The sequence below is a fragment of the Pogona vitticeps genome, chromosome 9 (genome assembly GCF_051106095.1).
Source record: "Pogona vitticeps strain Pit_001003342236 chromosome 9, PviZW2.1, whole genome shotgun sequence".
NCBI lineage: Eukaryota > Metazoa > Chordata > Lepidosauria > Squamata > Agamidae > Pogona > Pogona vitticeps.
Window position 1 is genome coordinate 10,747,425 of NC_135791.1, and position 16,137 is coordinate 10,763,561.

Here is a 16,137-nt window from a genome sequence, read left to right on the forward strand (position 1 = left end):
CCGTATTTCTGATCCCCGCATTACAGTCCGCATCCCCCACACTTACACTCTAATGTGGTGGAGGAGGATTCAGTCTTAATAAATAGCACAATTCCAAGTGTGGGTGTTAAATTACTCAAAAGTGTGCTGGCTTGAATTTCAAGTGTACAGTTTATCTACATTGCCTAGGGAACACCTATAATGAGGATTTTAAGATGTTCCTATCATTTGCTCAGGGACACTCTGGAATTTTTATTTATTCATTAGCAAGAATTTATGCCCTACCATTCTTCTAATAAGCACAAGAAAAGGTCAAAGAGAGTTCATGATTCACCTCTTCCCCAACTTATTATCACAACCAGAATGACAGGTTACCTACCTGCAACGGTAGTTCTTCAAGTGGACCTCTGTGATTCACACCCTGGGTGATCTGCGCCTGCGCGGACCCTCATCGGAAAGTACTAGAGCTTCTGCGGCTGTAAGAAACACATTAGAATAAGGCCCCTCTCCCCTCATATAAGTACATTGGTGCCAAGGCTTCCCTTTCAGTTGTGTCAACCGCCGCTACATTAAGCAGAATGGCATGACAGTGGGGAGGACGGGCGGGATTGTGAATCACAGAGGTCCACTTGAAGAAATACAATTACAGGTGGATAACCTGTTGTTTTTCTTCACGGCCTCTGTGAATCACACCCTAAAAAGCTGTCTTACCCAGAGGTAGGGTGTCACACCAAGGTAGAGGCTAGAACAGCATGCCCAAAGGCCACATCAGACTTCTGCCGGAGATCAAGTCTATAATGCTGGATTAAAGTGGAGGGCTGTGCCCAGGTGGCAGAGGCACAGACATCTGGAAGAGGTACGCCATGTAGGAATGCTGTAGAGGTCGCCACTGCTCTGGTGGAGTGAGGGCAAATCAACTTCGGGACTGGTTTGTGTGCCAGCTGATATGCGAGGTGAATGGTTGAAGCAACCCATCTAGATATAGTTTGAGACATCACCTGGTGATCTTTAGTAGGCGGTTGGTGACTTATAAAAACTCGAAATAAATGCCTGAAAGGTTGGGTGCGTTGGACTTAAAGGCAAGGGCTCGCCTAACGTCTAAAGTATGGAGGATTCTTTCTTGAGTTGTGGATGGTGACGGGAAGAAGGAAGGAAGGATAAACGGCTGAGAGAGATGGAACTGAGATACGACTTTGGAGAGGAAAGAAATATTCATGGATAGTTTGACTATGTCCAGAAAAAAACTGTTAATAAGGATAGTCATGACATAAGGCCACTAAATCACTAGGCTTGTCGAGCTGAAGTGATGGCAATGAGAAAAGCTGTTTTAAAGGTAAGTAGCCGTAAATCAGTTGAAGCTAAAGGTTCAAAAGGAGCTTTAGTAAGTTGTTGCAGTACTAGTGTTAGTGGCCATTGTGGGGAAGGTGGGTGGGTATCTGGGTAGATATGAGATAGACCTTTAAGAAAACATTTCAATGTTGGATGCTTGAAGAAATCAGCTGCTGGAGAGTTAGGGGGCTGATAAGAAACTATGGCGAAGAGGTAAACTCTCAAGGAAGAGAGGGAAAGGCCTCTAGACTTGAGATGAAGCAAAAAACATAGAACAGTAGCAAGTGATGAATTTCCAGACAGGTAGGTGTTTCCAGAGGGCAGAGTGGGTGGAATGGTGTCCAATCTCGGTCATGGGAGTGTCAAACGTGATGTTTGGCCTTGCGGTCGTTGCGCCTAGTAATGGGTTGTTTCTTTGATTTCTGAAATAGGATATATAAGATGTTTGTTTTGGAGGATCACGTTGGAATTTTTGATATGACCTGTATGGTCATCTCCACTGATTTTGTCGGGGGCATTGTTGGTAAGATGGATAAACTCCCCAATGTCTAGCTGCTGATCTTTTCTTTTGCATGTTTCCCACAATATCATCAGTTTCAGTATTAAAGAGGCCTGCCCCATCGAATGGAAGGTCTTCGATACATGCGCGGGCATCCTCAGCCAGGCCAGCTGTCCTTAGCCAAGAGAAAGGCTACTGAAATGGCCATTGACTTTGCTGTGGCATCTACCGTGTGCCTAGCAGAAAGCATTTGTTGTTTGGCAACGGAAAGACCTTCTTGATGAAAGGTTTGGGTGAGTACTTTTTTATCTTCTGGTAAAGATTCGACAATGGTTGACATATTGTCCCAAAGGAAATGATGATATGCACCCATGGCTCCCTGGTAGATAGCGACACGCACGGTGAACACTGATGATGAACAAAGCCATCTTCCCATTGATTCAGTCCTTCTACTGTCTTTATTTGGTGATATGAGGATTTGTCAATGTCGAGATCTGGATCATGAGGCTTTGACAAAAATAGAGTTTGTTTTTGAAGAAACAGAGCTCCAGGATCATGGGCTCTGTAGAGGTTATCAATTTGTTTAGACATGGTATGCGAAGAGGCTGGTTTTGTCCAGGATCGTTGAGTGGTGCTGAGTAGAGACGGAAGCATCGAGATGTGTACTGGAGTCGTTGTATCTTTAGAGATTCGGTCGTACAGATGATTGGCAGATTCTGTCGAAGGACAGTGGATTTGGAGATTGAGAGTCTTAGCCATACGTATCATAAGTTGGGCATAAGTTTGGAAGTATTCCACCGACGATGCCACCATCAGCATCGACAAGGTCGGATTCCGGTGAGGTAAGTAATACTGATGGCGTCTGAGGACTGGATCCATGATAGGAATAATCGGGATCACGTTGGGAGTTGACGGATTGCAAATTGACTTCGGTGTCGATAGGTTGGGTGTCATAGTATTGATGTTTGTGGCTCAATGTTGATGGAGGCGGCATGTCCATGGGCATTTGTTAGTGTCGAGGATTTTCGATATCGAGTGATGTCATCCAAGTGTACATGGAAGTTGTTTGATATGGTTGAACGTCGGTGTCGAACTCGGGGTCATAGCAATGTAGAGTTCGATGGCTTGGTTCTATCGGGTGACGGAAATCGTGTGTTGATAGAGGGACAGAACCAGTGTCCAGGGACCAGGATGGATATCGACATCAGAGCCTGTGTCTCGGTGATGTCAAAATGGAGGTTGTTGATGAGCTGGTAAAGCAGTGGAGTATATAGAAGCTGGAGATGCCGAGCGAAAGGAATGACTTCCCTCATCTGGATTAGCAGGAAAATATCGGGAGGCTGGAGCTGTAAAAGCCTCGCGTGTAGAAGACCGTCCTGGGTCTTTTTGGTGCCAGGTAGGGAGCAGGTTTGAGTTGATGTGGGTCACGGTGATATGTCCGTTTTGATACCAATGGCTGTCGAGATCGAGGCCCACCATGAGAAGGTATGGCCAAGCTGGAAAGAGCAACTGGCTGAATGGCGGTTGTGGTTTGTCTGGTCAAGCACTGGTCGGGGCAAATGGCAACCTTGTGAGAGTGCTGAATGTGGGTCTGAGCCACACGTGATGAAACAGATGGCTCCAGGGACTGTTGGGGCCGATGTCTCTGAAGTGGTCGTGGTGGATGATCAGATGTGGTATGGTCTGTGCTTGTTCTTTGGAGTCGACCCTGTTAGGTGAAGCAACTATGGAAGGGTTGCTCAAAAGAACAGAGTGTTGAGGACTGGGAGGAGAAGATGTTAATCGATCGACTCTGTCATCCCATTCCGGTGATTGAGAGCAGAGTTGATGAGAGGGGATTTCGTCATCGCCAGAAGGCGAGCCAACAGAGATTGATTTGGGGGTTTGTTGAGGCTGCTGAGAAATGACTTCAGGTTTAGATTTATGCTGTTTAGGTCTTTTAGGCAGAGAAGGCTCTGGAACCGTAAAGGCTGCGGTGGACATTTGACGTTTAGTGGAGGGCTTTAATATTGAGGATTTCTGTATCGAGCACTTTGATTTATGGGTTTTTCAAGTTTTAGACAAAGTGGATGGGGCATCAGAGTGGGATGGTGTGGTCGATGGATGTTGTTTTGAGGCTTCAGAAAGAGCCTTCTCCATTGCTTTGGTTTGTGAGGTGGCCTTAGAAGGAGGCTGGACCATTTTGGTTGGTTGAAGGGATCGTTCCCAAAGACAGAGTTTCAATCTGGATAGGCGAGAACGGAGGATTCTCCGCTTGAAGTTCTTGCAATCTGGCAGGAGGACGTCTGGTGTGCCTCTCCCAAGCAAAAAAGACACTTGGTGTGGCCGTCAGAGAGGGGTATTCTGTTATCACAGACCACGTAGTGTTTAATTGGGCCCAAAGGAGCCATGAATAGGAGAAAATAATTTGAGGAGAAAAAACAATTATTGGAGTGTGTGTGCTGAGGCCAGAGGCCGGGTGAAGTAGAAAACAAAAAACCCTCTGATGATAATGAATTTGATCTAAAAGTTTAAAGGAAAAAAGATTGATAACAGGAAGGAATCAAGAATAAACTCTCTTTCTCTTTTACTCACGGGAGCAGAGCTATGAGGCTCTCAACGCGGTGGTTGAAAGAAACTGAAAGGGGAGCCTTGGCGCCAAGGTACTTATACGAGGGGGAAAGGCCTTATTCTAATGTGTTTTTTGCTACCGCAGAAGCTCTAGAACTTTCCAATGAGGCTCCATGCAGGTGCAGATCACTCAGATTGGTGATTCACAGAGGCCATAAAGAAGAACTAGCAATTTTGGTGCCCTGGGCAAGCAATACAAAACACACCCTCAAGTCAACTTTGAGATTTATGATGTGAAAATAATTCAAGTAAATACAGTACTGAACATCTTGCCAACATCTCCCTTCACAGGATATAAGCAGTATTGTCAGACTAGAACAACAAATCCAAAATGTGTGTATGTGTGTGTACCGTATAATAATAGTTATCACTGCATGTCATCAATTCGATTTTGACTAACAGTGACCCTTTTCAGGGCTTTCTAGGTATAACACATTGAGAAATGGTTTACCATTCCCTTCTTGTGGGGGCATTCCAGGACCATGTAGCTTGCCCAAGATCATACAGGCTGGCTATTCTCCTGGGAGGCACAGACGGGATCAAATTCGCAACTATTGCTTGGTATTCCAACCCACTGAGCTATCCGGCCAGCTCATCTATTGTTCAGCATACCATATATAAATAAGATGGCCTTCCTATTGTCTGGCCTAGATGCCTGATCTACCAAGATGTGGGGAAATCTGCATAGTCTACCCACCATCTGGTTGGAACAGCCCTCTGTCTGGATACCTCTCCTCTTCCTAGGCCGGGGCAGAAACCAAAAGTGGTCTGTTCCCTCGGAGTTTAACTGCAATCCTTAACGGTAACTAGGCTACAGGGAGGAGAATGGGTTTTCCCCACTAACTTTACTCACATGTATATGTATATATTTATTTCACTATTTATAAACTCAAGGGTCTTAGAGGAGGACACAGGAAATAAAATAATTTTAGACAATTTTAGACAATGTACACGAAATGAGAACTCCACACTCTTGCCAGAATACATCCATGGGGCCCCAGATGATTTGAACCAGAAGCTTATCAACAGCTCATGCAGTTTCTTTAGAAGATGATGGTTTCTATACAGTGGTCCTGCCAGAAACCTAACCACTTTATACAGACCAGACTCAAAAAGAACTGAATACAAAACATAAGCCATAAATTACTGCAACCATACACCACTGACTCTCAAACCCTGCATTAACATTTTACTTGTGACGTCCATCTTTTACTGTATTTCACTCAATATGTTTGAACAAGTGGACATGTCCACAAAAGCTCACATTAAAATAATACATAATAATAAACCTTTATTGGCATATAAAATAAACATATTCAAGCTAGTTTGTTAGATTTCTGGATTCACAGACAGCGTGAAACAAATACATACGTTCGAGGTCAGGGCTTCGCCTCCTAACAATTGACCCAAGGAAAACATTAAAATATAACAGTTAGTCTTCAAGGTGCCACAGATTTTTGCCTGGAAAGCTTGCACAGATGAACACAACTACCTCTGCTAAATCTAGCTTTCTACTGCACTCATTGCAGCCTTTATGTTGTCTTCAGCAGCTGCCCTACATAAAACACACTGCAGTGGTCTGAACGCATGGACTTCTGTTGCCACATTGCCCCTGTCTAGAAAGGTTATAACTGGCAGGCCAGCTGAAGCTGACCCCGGGCGATCTGACTCACGAGGCAGCTTGTTGTAATACTTTGGGGAAACACATGTATTTGCTAAAACTGCGACATTAAAACCATGAACGTCTGCATGAAAAGATGCTTGTCATCCACCATGTTTTAGAATAAAGATACAGGGCTGAAGGGGAAATAGCTGAAGGGGGGGGAACGTCCTGAAGCTTCTTTTATGTTCAACTTATGCTCAAACAAAATCAAGGAACAACTCAAGATGCTTCCTACTTCTTTCACAAATGATCCCTCTTTGTGTGATTGAGAATGCATTTTCTTCCTATTCCACAATTCTCTCTTATTTCCTTATTGTTCAGACCCACTTGCTGCAGACAGTTAATAAGTAAAAGATCTTGCCAGAAGAACTTGCAAACTCTCTAAAGCTCATGATTTTGTAAATGGAATTCATTAGGGAAACTAAACCACTTTGTTTGCACAACACATTTCAACAGCAGAAACTGCTTTTCAGAGTCTCCAGTAGTCCCTGAAAATTATTGTTTTATAAACTTCCTGCTCACCTATACAGGGTACTGGTATATTGGAATCCAGGGCTCAAAGGTACAAAGCACAAGGGGTTTTTGAATAGTAAGAATAATTAATGCATCATCTGCTAACTCACAGAGGCAATTGTCACCTTTGAGCTCATTGTTGGGAAGTTCATCTCCAACCCTCCACAGTGTTGTGAGCTATCTCTATTATGTGGTGAAGTATTTTAGTGCAGGCAGGTCTTGAGCAGGCAATTAAGATCCACTGGCTTTACCTGCTCTTGGTGGAGACAAAGACTACTAGATTATTAAAATGGATCTGTTGGGACAACACTGGGAACTGTCATGATGAGCGTTTCCGCTCCAAGATTCCCCATTACCACCTTTGCTGGAAGGCCATTTAGTCTACTCTAGCTTCTGACTCAGTACAAGAAGCAAATGAGCCCCAACGAACGGCAGTCCACGCTTTAATGAGCTCTAGGTGAAGAGATCTCCCAGGCACTTGATCCCACTGTTTAACCCTTTCAACACCATAAAAAAAGTTTCTTCTTAAATATTCATCCAAAGTCTATCTTCTGTGAATTGGGAACATTCAGTCCGATCCCACCATCCGTGGCAACTTTTTCTTTTTCACCGTTCTCCTCCAGACTTGTCCCCAATTTTTCCATGGCCTCTCAGACATGCTGCAGGGTGAATAGGAATGGTTCTGTAAAGGTCTAGCTACTGCAGAATTATGTACTTCTCTCACATCAGAAATGGCTGGCACCTCGCCTCCTGGGTTCCTGTTATTTTAACAACCCAGGGACAAGCATCCTTAGGCCAGATCTTCTCTCAAAGGACATCACTGTTCATCACCGCTGTCCAAAACTCACCAACATTCAGTGGCAAATTATGTTAGTCAGAAGCTGGAAATCTCCCATTTAAAATGCAAGCATTTTGCTTCCTCTAAGTGGAAGTTAACAGTCTGCACCCAAATTCAGTGGCATAATTCCCCATGATGCTGCAAGAGCCTGCAGAAAAACAGCCTTGGGGTATCACCCGGGAAATGTCAGCAGTTGAGAAACAATGATCACAGCAACATCCTCGTCAGATACTATGTTTCAAAGTACCAGAGCACTAATTCCCAATGCCTCTTCATCCATGCCTTATACCCAGGGCCTGCCCAAGGCACACCTTCTTGCCCTGTCACCTACATAAAACTGGTGCATGATGATGGGTGTGTGTTCTCCGGCAGCAGGCTCACTTAGGGCCACATGGAATAGAACTCTTTCTTCCTGCTGCCTCCCATCCTATGCTGCCTGAATTCATTACTTCTGTTTGCCTAACAGTAGGGCGAGCTTTGTTTAGATAAGCCTTCCCCAGGAAAGATGGGAGCAGCTATGACTGGGGGATCTTGGGAATTGTAATCCAAAAAAGGTAGTATTTCAAGTTTTGCTCGTGACTGTTCACATTCCTCTATGTCATCACCACCTTTCACGTAGAAAGAAAAGAGGCATAATCACAGCTTGCTCCAAGATAAGGGGTTTAAAAATAGTCCCTTTCAGCATAACCTTCTTGTGCCACCTACATGGATTGAGAAAGGGAGGGAGCAGTGTTGACGGATCCCTGGTCCAATTATGTGTTCCTTATTCCTGTCAATCTGTCACCGTTCCACATTTCCAATCCTAAAAATAGAAGGTCTGGATTGTTATCCTTCCTGGAATTCTGGCAGAAGACTTTGGTGAATTAAAAAAAAACGGAACCAGCCTTACCGTTAGGCAGAGGGAGGCTGCTGTTCGAGAAGGCCTGGAAGCCATTCCCGTTTATTGGGGGGGGGGACAAAACTAAGACAAGAAATACTTGAGCTTTTTGGACTACAACTTCCACAGTCTCACACACACACACACCCCACACACCAGGTATTTACCATCTCTGAGACAAAGCTGCCAATTCCAAAGCATCACTCCCCTTTAGCCCCAGGTCCAAACGACCACACTGCTTCAGGTGCTGTGGACAATGCGCTATTATTGTTGGCTTTACCTGCTATCCCATTGCTCTGATCTATGGTGGCTCTAAAAGCTAGTTTTCAAAGCTGAGTGGTAACTATAACCTGGATCTCTTTAACCTCAGTTCAGCCCTCTAACCACTGCATCATGCCAACACCGTGCCCTCTCCCAGAATGGTGATGTGCTTTGGGTAGACGGCAGTCAAATGGGGAGCAGAAACAGCAGGGACCAGAGTAGGGTGGTGACTTAGGTCATCTTAACCAGGAGATGGCACACACGCACACACCAGCATGCCTGGAGTGAGCATCTGTTGTGATATGGCTTTCCAACCCGGGCCAATTTGTAACTGGGTGGGTGGGTGGGCTTAGAGAAGAAGTGGGCAAACTGCAGAACCCCACCAGTTCCTGGGTTGTAGTTCCCCACGTTCACCATCACTGGCTGGGCTGAAGACAACTTCATCTGCAAGAGTCATTTGCAAGACGCCACTTTGCGGATTCTCTGGTTTACAGAGTTGTTCAGTTTCTGCCTTGAAGGCAGGTTTCTTTTGATGGAAACACTCAGCAGATTGCTAAAGTAGGATGGGAGGAGGAAGCAGCCTCCCTCCTCCCCCAGCTCCCTGGAGCAGTGCTCTGAAGTCAATCACACAAAGGTGCCAACCACCTCCAGCTGCAGTATATGGCAACACTCAGGGTGATTTCACAGGCTGGACAGGATCCAAAAAATGGCAATGCCTGCCTGCTGCAGGATGCTCGAAAGGAAGGCTTTCTCACACACAGAAAACCTCCGCCATCCACCCTGCTAGCCACAGTCAGAAAATCTGAAAGTTACCTCCTGCCGCATTATTTCTCGCCATTACTGCTGAGCAAACGCAAAGCCCACCTGGCTTGGCCCTGTTGAGCTCTTTGTCTCCTCTCTCAACAAGGGGCTGGATGGGCAGTGATGTAGTGGTTAGTGCTGCTCCCTTGATGGCACCCTCATCGCCAGCTCTGATACCCTCCGTGCACTGGAAGTCAAGCATCAGCAGCAAGGAACCTGCTGTTATTTCTGAAACTCCTCCCAATACCCTCCCAGGTTCCCTCTCTGCCTGAAAGCCAAATGCACAGAATGCCAGATGAAATAAAAAGGGAGACTATGCTAGCTAACCAACCCCCCCCCCCAAGTTTTGGGATTCCCTTAAAACCCACACTGACGCTTTGCAATCGTTTTGCAGGTTTTTGCCACATCACCCTCAAATGTAATTGACAACAGTCCAAAATCCAGCACTCTCCTTTTTTTTAACTTTTTAACATAATAAAAAAGCGGTATACACGCAATGAATAAAACAGAGTAACACAACAAGCTCCTTTTGCAAAACAAGGTCTTTAAAAAAACACCCAAGAACCATAATGAAGAGCAGTTTTATAAAGTTTTGCAACCTGACCCAGTATAATATTGGATTTGGGGGCGTTAACTAGCCCCGTCTGATCTGTCAGTTGGACACTAGTGGGTGGCACTGCAGAACATGGGGCTTGCAAAAATAGAAATGCCTTCAACGTGTACCTACAAATAAGACTCTTTGTCTGGCCTGCCAGGAGCATTCCTTCATGCAAGCTACCACCTGCAGCCTGCGACATTTTAATCCAAAGGTACTTGCACTGATAAATGCAGGTCAACAACAATCCCATCAACTGCTGTTCCTTCATCTTTTTCTTCCCTGAACACCTCTGTACTAGCAGGAAAATTCTACAAAGCTAATGCTTAGAAATGTACTTCTTAAAATGACTTGTTCCTGCTACTCATTATAGGGTTTTTTAAAATAGCGATCTATTATCTGTGCTTGTTTTAGCTTTTAAAAGTAGCTCATTGCTTTCCAACTGTTTTGCTTGCTGCTTTTCACTGTAGTTTGTTAAATTAAAACACAACTTAGGTTTTACAAGAGAATAGCATAAGACTTCTTAAAAAATGTTAGAAGTAGCTCTGTAAATGCTGTTTTACATTAACTTTTAGAAATAACTATAAAATGTTACACCCTTTTCCCCACTCATTGCTTTACTTTGGAAATGTAATTTTTGTTCTGCCTTTACTACTTTTTAAATAATTGGTAACTTATTTCCAGCAGCCGCATTATGTGTAATGTGTTACTTCCAAGTTCTGCTACAAACCAAATTGATAGCCAACTAAAAGGAAGTCGAAAACCTGTTCCAACGACTACTAATAAAAGATTCCTGTTTTCAGAATGGGGGTGGCAACTCCAAGAAATCTTTTGGCTGTGCTGATTTAAAAAAAGAAGCAGCAGCAGCAAACAGTAGTGCTGTCTTAAAGAAATCCTCACCCTTAAGGCTAAACTATGTAACATGTAATACATAAAGTGTGTGATTGCATTCATGTTTCTTGGGTTGGTTTGTTGAAGCTGTTAAAGAGCAGCTGGAGGCCAGATGAAGGAAATGCAGTCTCAGTTTTAGGTTCTGAAGACTAATATTAAGCCAAAGAGAAACTGTGATGACTTTTATTTATAACTCCTTTAAGCCAAAGCCAGTTTCAAGATCTAAACACCTACAGACTTCCATAAGGAAACCAAAGTCAAGTGACTTTTTGTTAGTTGGCTCTGGGAGTGATGTGGTCTGCACTGGGAACAAGCAACTGGTAAAGGCTTCTTGAATAAAGAGATCTTGAATTTGCAGCTGGCTGCTTGGCAAAACATGGACCCAAACTGTGGCTGATATGCAGTGGCCAGGAGACATATTACAGGTTGAGGATCATTGAGAAAGGGACAGTAAAATAAAATGGCTAGTGTTGTAACACTTTTACACAGATCTACAGTGAGGCTGCTCTTACAAAGAGCCCTAAATGTCTTTGTGATGTGTTCCGGGGTAAGTGGACCACTTCGTCACTTACAGTGTCAAACTAATGAGGTTCTAGGGGGACTGGGGGCACAGTACAGTGGTGCCTCTCTTAATGATTGCCTCGCTTAACAAGGAAATCGCTTGACGATTAGGTTTTTGCGATTGCAAAAGCGATTGCAAAAAGATGGTTTGAATGGGAAAAATCCGCTTCACGATGATCGGCTCCCTGCTTCGGGAACTGATTTTCGCATTATGATGATCTAAAAACAGCTGATCGTCTGGTTTCAAAATGGCTGCCGGGTGCTCAAAATGGCTCCCCACTGTGGTTTTTGGACGGATTCCTCGCTTTACAGGCAGCGAAAATGGCTGCCCCTATGGAGGATCTTCGCTGTACGGTGAGTTTTCAGCCCATTGGAACGCATTTCTTTTCGTTTGACAATGTTTTCACTCTACAGCAATTTTGCTGGGACAAATTAACATTGTCCAGTGAGGCACCACTGTATTTATTGGGTATTTATTTATTTATTGGAATATTTATTTATTTAGTGAAAACAGATCCATATATAACCCAAACCATGCTGTTCAGACCCATGCAATTCAAGGAACAAAATTTACAATGTACAGATCTGGTCACTACAGAACCAAAAAGGAGTGGGGAAAAGTTCTGGAGGATTTTAAAATGAGATAACCGCAGGAGACACTGGCCAACCTAAAAGGGAGACAGGAGCACCCTCCATCCTGCTAACTGCAAAATGGCTGCCAGACCAGCTACAGTGGATTGCATATACAAATTCTGGCCCTCCCTGGGTCTTAGCAATTGGGACTGCATGGGAGATCTCTGGCCTGCACTGGCATTTCACTTGTCAGCCTTCTTCTCCTATGGCATTTCCTGCTTCGGCTGATGTTTCAATGACTATACTGTCAGAACAAATCTGTGTGATCCGTTGGTGGGGCTTACCTGCCTTGAAACAGATTCCTTCACCCAAAAAAATGATGAAAATCTCCTTGATTTGTTCCATTCTGCACCTCTGGCTCAAAGACCCGTGCACATCACTAATATTAACCATGACACAACTCCTTGTTATACCATCTGCATTTCCACCATGGACAAAAAACACAAGGACATGTAGTATATGCCTTACTTTAATGTAGTTATTAATTTTGTTTTTCTCTTTTTATGCCCTATCTCTTCACATCTAAGGGTATGCAAACTCAGGCATACGGGCACTGTGGGAATTAGAAGCATAAATATTTATATAGACCAACATTTACTACCTGATCTTGTTAGTACTAAATGCCTAGAACATTTGCCAGCGTGATCTCTGATAAGTAAATGTTATAGCAATAAAACAAGACAATAGTAAAACAACATGATCTCTGATCAGTAAATGTATTTTATCCAGCAGTGTCACCTAAACAAACAAACAAACAAACAAACAAACAAACAAACAAACAAACAAATCTGAAGAGCAGCTCACTATCCTGGGGTCCAAGAGTGAGGGTTCCAAGCAGAATCTGAAACCGTAAGCAGTGGTGTTGGTTCATCTCAACAAATCAGTTCAGTTTTCATTTCCACCCAAAGCAGATATTTTGGAAACTGTACATTCCAGACAGCAAGAGAGATTGCTTATAGCAAAATGTGACTGCTGGGAAAATCCACCCGCCCCATGCCCTTCTGCAATACCAGAAGTGTGGCAGCTAAACTCGGAAGGGGGGGGGGAGAAGAGAAACCTGAAGGAGTAAGAGAACATCACTATTGCAGCTAATCTGAGGTCCGGTGCTTCAACCCTGCAAATTACTTATATACAGTTAAATGACCCAAACCTCTAGCCCCTGCCTCCATTGTCCCTGAGGGAATCTCCAGGTTCTCCAGCAGAAGTACTTCTCATCTCCTGCTACCAGATCCTTTTAGCTCAAATTGGGGAATGTGTGACCCGCTAGATGCTGCTATATGTACAGCTCCCATAAGCCCTAGCCAGCACAGATTGCAGGGAGCAGCAGTCCAGTGAAATCTGGAGGACTACATAGTCACTGTCCCTGTTTTGACTGAAGATGTCAGAGACAGAATCTTGGTCTGCAGCAATCCTCTGTCCCGGAGCCATGTCCTAAAACAGGGGTGAGTCATTCTGGATCATCCAGAGAATAACTTCGTCTCCTAGACGCCACTGTAGACCACATTTCCCTCCTGCTCTGCCTCTGAAATTTGACAGCACATCATGTCGCTCTCATCTCAGCTGCAAACCAGAAAACAGAATTAAAACAAGCAGGAAACGCTTTTTAATAGGGCTTTCCTGGTTTGCCAATGTATTTAAGTGGTAGCCCACAAAAACCTCTTTAAAGCAAACATTTTCTCCTGCTTTAATGACCTTTCCCAATATCTCACCAGAATGCACGAGTGCAATCTGCTGCTAATTATTTGGGAGACATGGATTTTAGGGTTGAGTTGGTGGTGGGGCAAGCCAGTGATGTGGCTTCCAGGGCTTAATTTTTCTATGGAATATTTTCTATTTCTAAACAAAAAGAAGGAGAAAATTATTGCATGAAATTGATTTAGCAACAGTGGATGCTGAATTGCTTCAATGTGAAATTTAACTAAGAGTGAAGGTATCGAGGCTGGAGTGGGCTAAAAAGGGCCACTTGGAAGTGAAGTCTGACATTTAAGACCATCTTTGCATCCACATGTCAGGATCAGTGGGTCCAGAACAGGAAACCACAGCACACCTCCAAGTGACCCTATTTAGCCCTCAGCCTCCGCGCTCCCTCACCTTCCCTCGTCTCTCCCTTGGAGAAAGCTGGATTTTTAAAATTTATTGGTAAGTGACATATGACTTCATTGGTTTGATGCCAAAGTGACACAGAGCTAGATTGTAGAAGGAAAGAAGAGGAGGAGGAGGATGCCTCTCCACCTCCTCTTCTATCTCCCCATCCACAGGATGAGGGGTAGGCTGAATATTTTTTCATTTATTGGTAAGTGGCATACCAAGACACTCACTTTGCCACACAAATGACATAGCGCTAGATTATAAAGAAAAGGAAATGGGGGTGGGGAGAGAGAGATCACCCTCCACCTTCTCTCCTATTTCCCCTTCCATGAGGAGCAGAGGAAACCGAGATTAAAAAAAAAGAATTGATAAGTAACATATTGGCTTGCTACCCAAGTGACACAGCACTGAAATCCTGAGGGAAACACCTAACATTGCCGCTTTGGTTTAATATTGTTGATCAAACGTGCCAGAAACAGAACTCAAACACAGTGATCCTACCCAACTAAAAAAGCAGTCACCCCCGCCAGTAATCCAAAACATGCAGAGACTGCCGTGGAAAAAGACTGGTCCAACTGGCAATTACCAGTAGGTTGTGCAGTCGCCAGAAAACAGATGAAATCTGATTGTGCCCAAACCAGTCCAAAACATGAGATAAAGGGTGGCCCCATTGCCCCCTTAGTTGCTAGTGACCGCACCAGCAGTTACAGTAAAACTGGAAGTGCTCCACTAACCTCTGCGGAAGACAGCTAAATGCTGCCAGAAGTAACAACAACATAGCATGCACTGCTCTCGTTTCATGTGTTACATTTAGCGTGTTAGTCATTTTCATGGCCCTTTCCTTTAAAATTTAAAGAATTTTAAGGCAGGTATTTTAATATAAAATAATTTTTCACATAAACCTTTGTATTTGTTTAAAACTAATATCTCTACCATATCAAGCGTAATTTATGTTTTTCCCCTATAATGTTGATATTTAAATATTTATGGGCAATTGGAACACTTAAGAAGTTTTGCTGAGGGGGAAATAAAAGTCAAATACACAGGATAAATCAGATCGTGCTCTATTTAGGGCCCTAGAAAGCTCCCCTTATTACAGCAAGGTCAGTTTCGGGCCTACGAGTTGAGCGTCCCTTGAAACGAAGAAGCCCAGAATGCCCAAGGCCAAGCATCGAGAGACGTTCTGGAATGGTCACAGGAGTAGATTTCCCTTAATAAGAGGAGTTTCAGAGCAGAAGAGCTGGCAGTACTTCATGATTTGTGGATGGGCCATTTGCTAAGTCGCATTCTTTTCTACTTGCTCTCCCCAGAGACTCGTCAAGAAAACCGCTTTTAAAAAAAAATGGAACTGGACAGAAGCCATGAGTTAACGCACAATTTCTTTCCACTCCGTGGCATGAGGGGAGGGGGGAAAGAATGAAGAATGGCACTCCCTTTAACTGTTGGGTTCCCTTCCCTTTTCTATCCATCACAAAGCGACTCTGAACCCTTGAGCTAGTTTTGTGATACAGCCCTATGGTAGACGTTTTAAGAGGGTAGATATACATAAATAAATGCCCCAAACTGGTCGAATTCCCCTCAGGGTTAGAACACCAACTCTGGAGCTGAAGACCCCACTACTTTTGCTGCATATTCATGCCAGAAATCTCCAGCTGAAGCCAGGGGTCATTTAATTCCAAAACAATGAATTTAGACTCCTATTATGCCCACTTGACGCTTGTCCCTCAGCATTACTCATCCGGGGGGGGGGGGGGGGCCACAGTGCCGCAACAGCACAACTAGGCCGGCACTCCCTCCCAGAGTCCCCCACGCCCTCCAGCAGGGGTGGGCTTGCCCAGCTAATGTCAAATGCCCTCTGCTAATTCAGACCGACAATCACTCTGTCTTCTGGCATCCTGCTGAGCAGGGAAGGAAGGAGAAACAGGATGTCAAAGAAGAGCGAGAAATGAGTTGATAGCAGAATTAGAGAAAAGCGATGTCTCTGCCAACGTTTCGTTTC

General features: G+C 44.2%; 1 protein-coding gene across 4 annotated transcripts in view; it reads right to left on the bottom strand.

Annotated features, from left to right (window-relative positions):
• The window catches only part of TMEM200B (transmembrane protein 200B), a 49,915-nt gene that overhangs the window by 16,891 nt on the left and 16,887 nt on the right, over positions 1–16,137 (bottom strand). The window contains exon 2 of one of the 4 annotated variants that reach the window (XR_013538445.1): positions 12,819–12,891. The exons of the other annotated variants lie outside the window; for them this stretch is intronic. The gene's annotated coding sequence lies outside the window, so the exon portion shown is untranslated. Of the gene's footprint in view, positions 1–12,818; positions 12,892–16,137 lie in introns of those variants that run through there. 4 annotated transcript variants of the gene reach the window in all.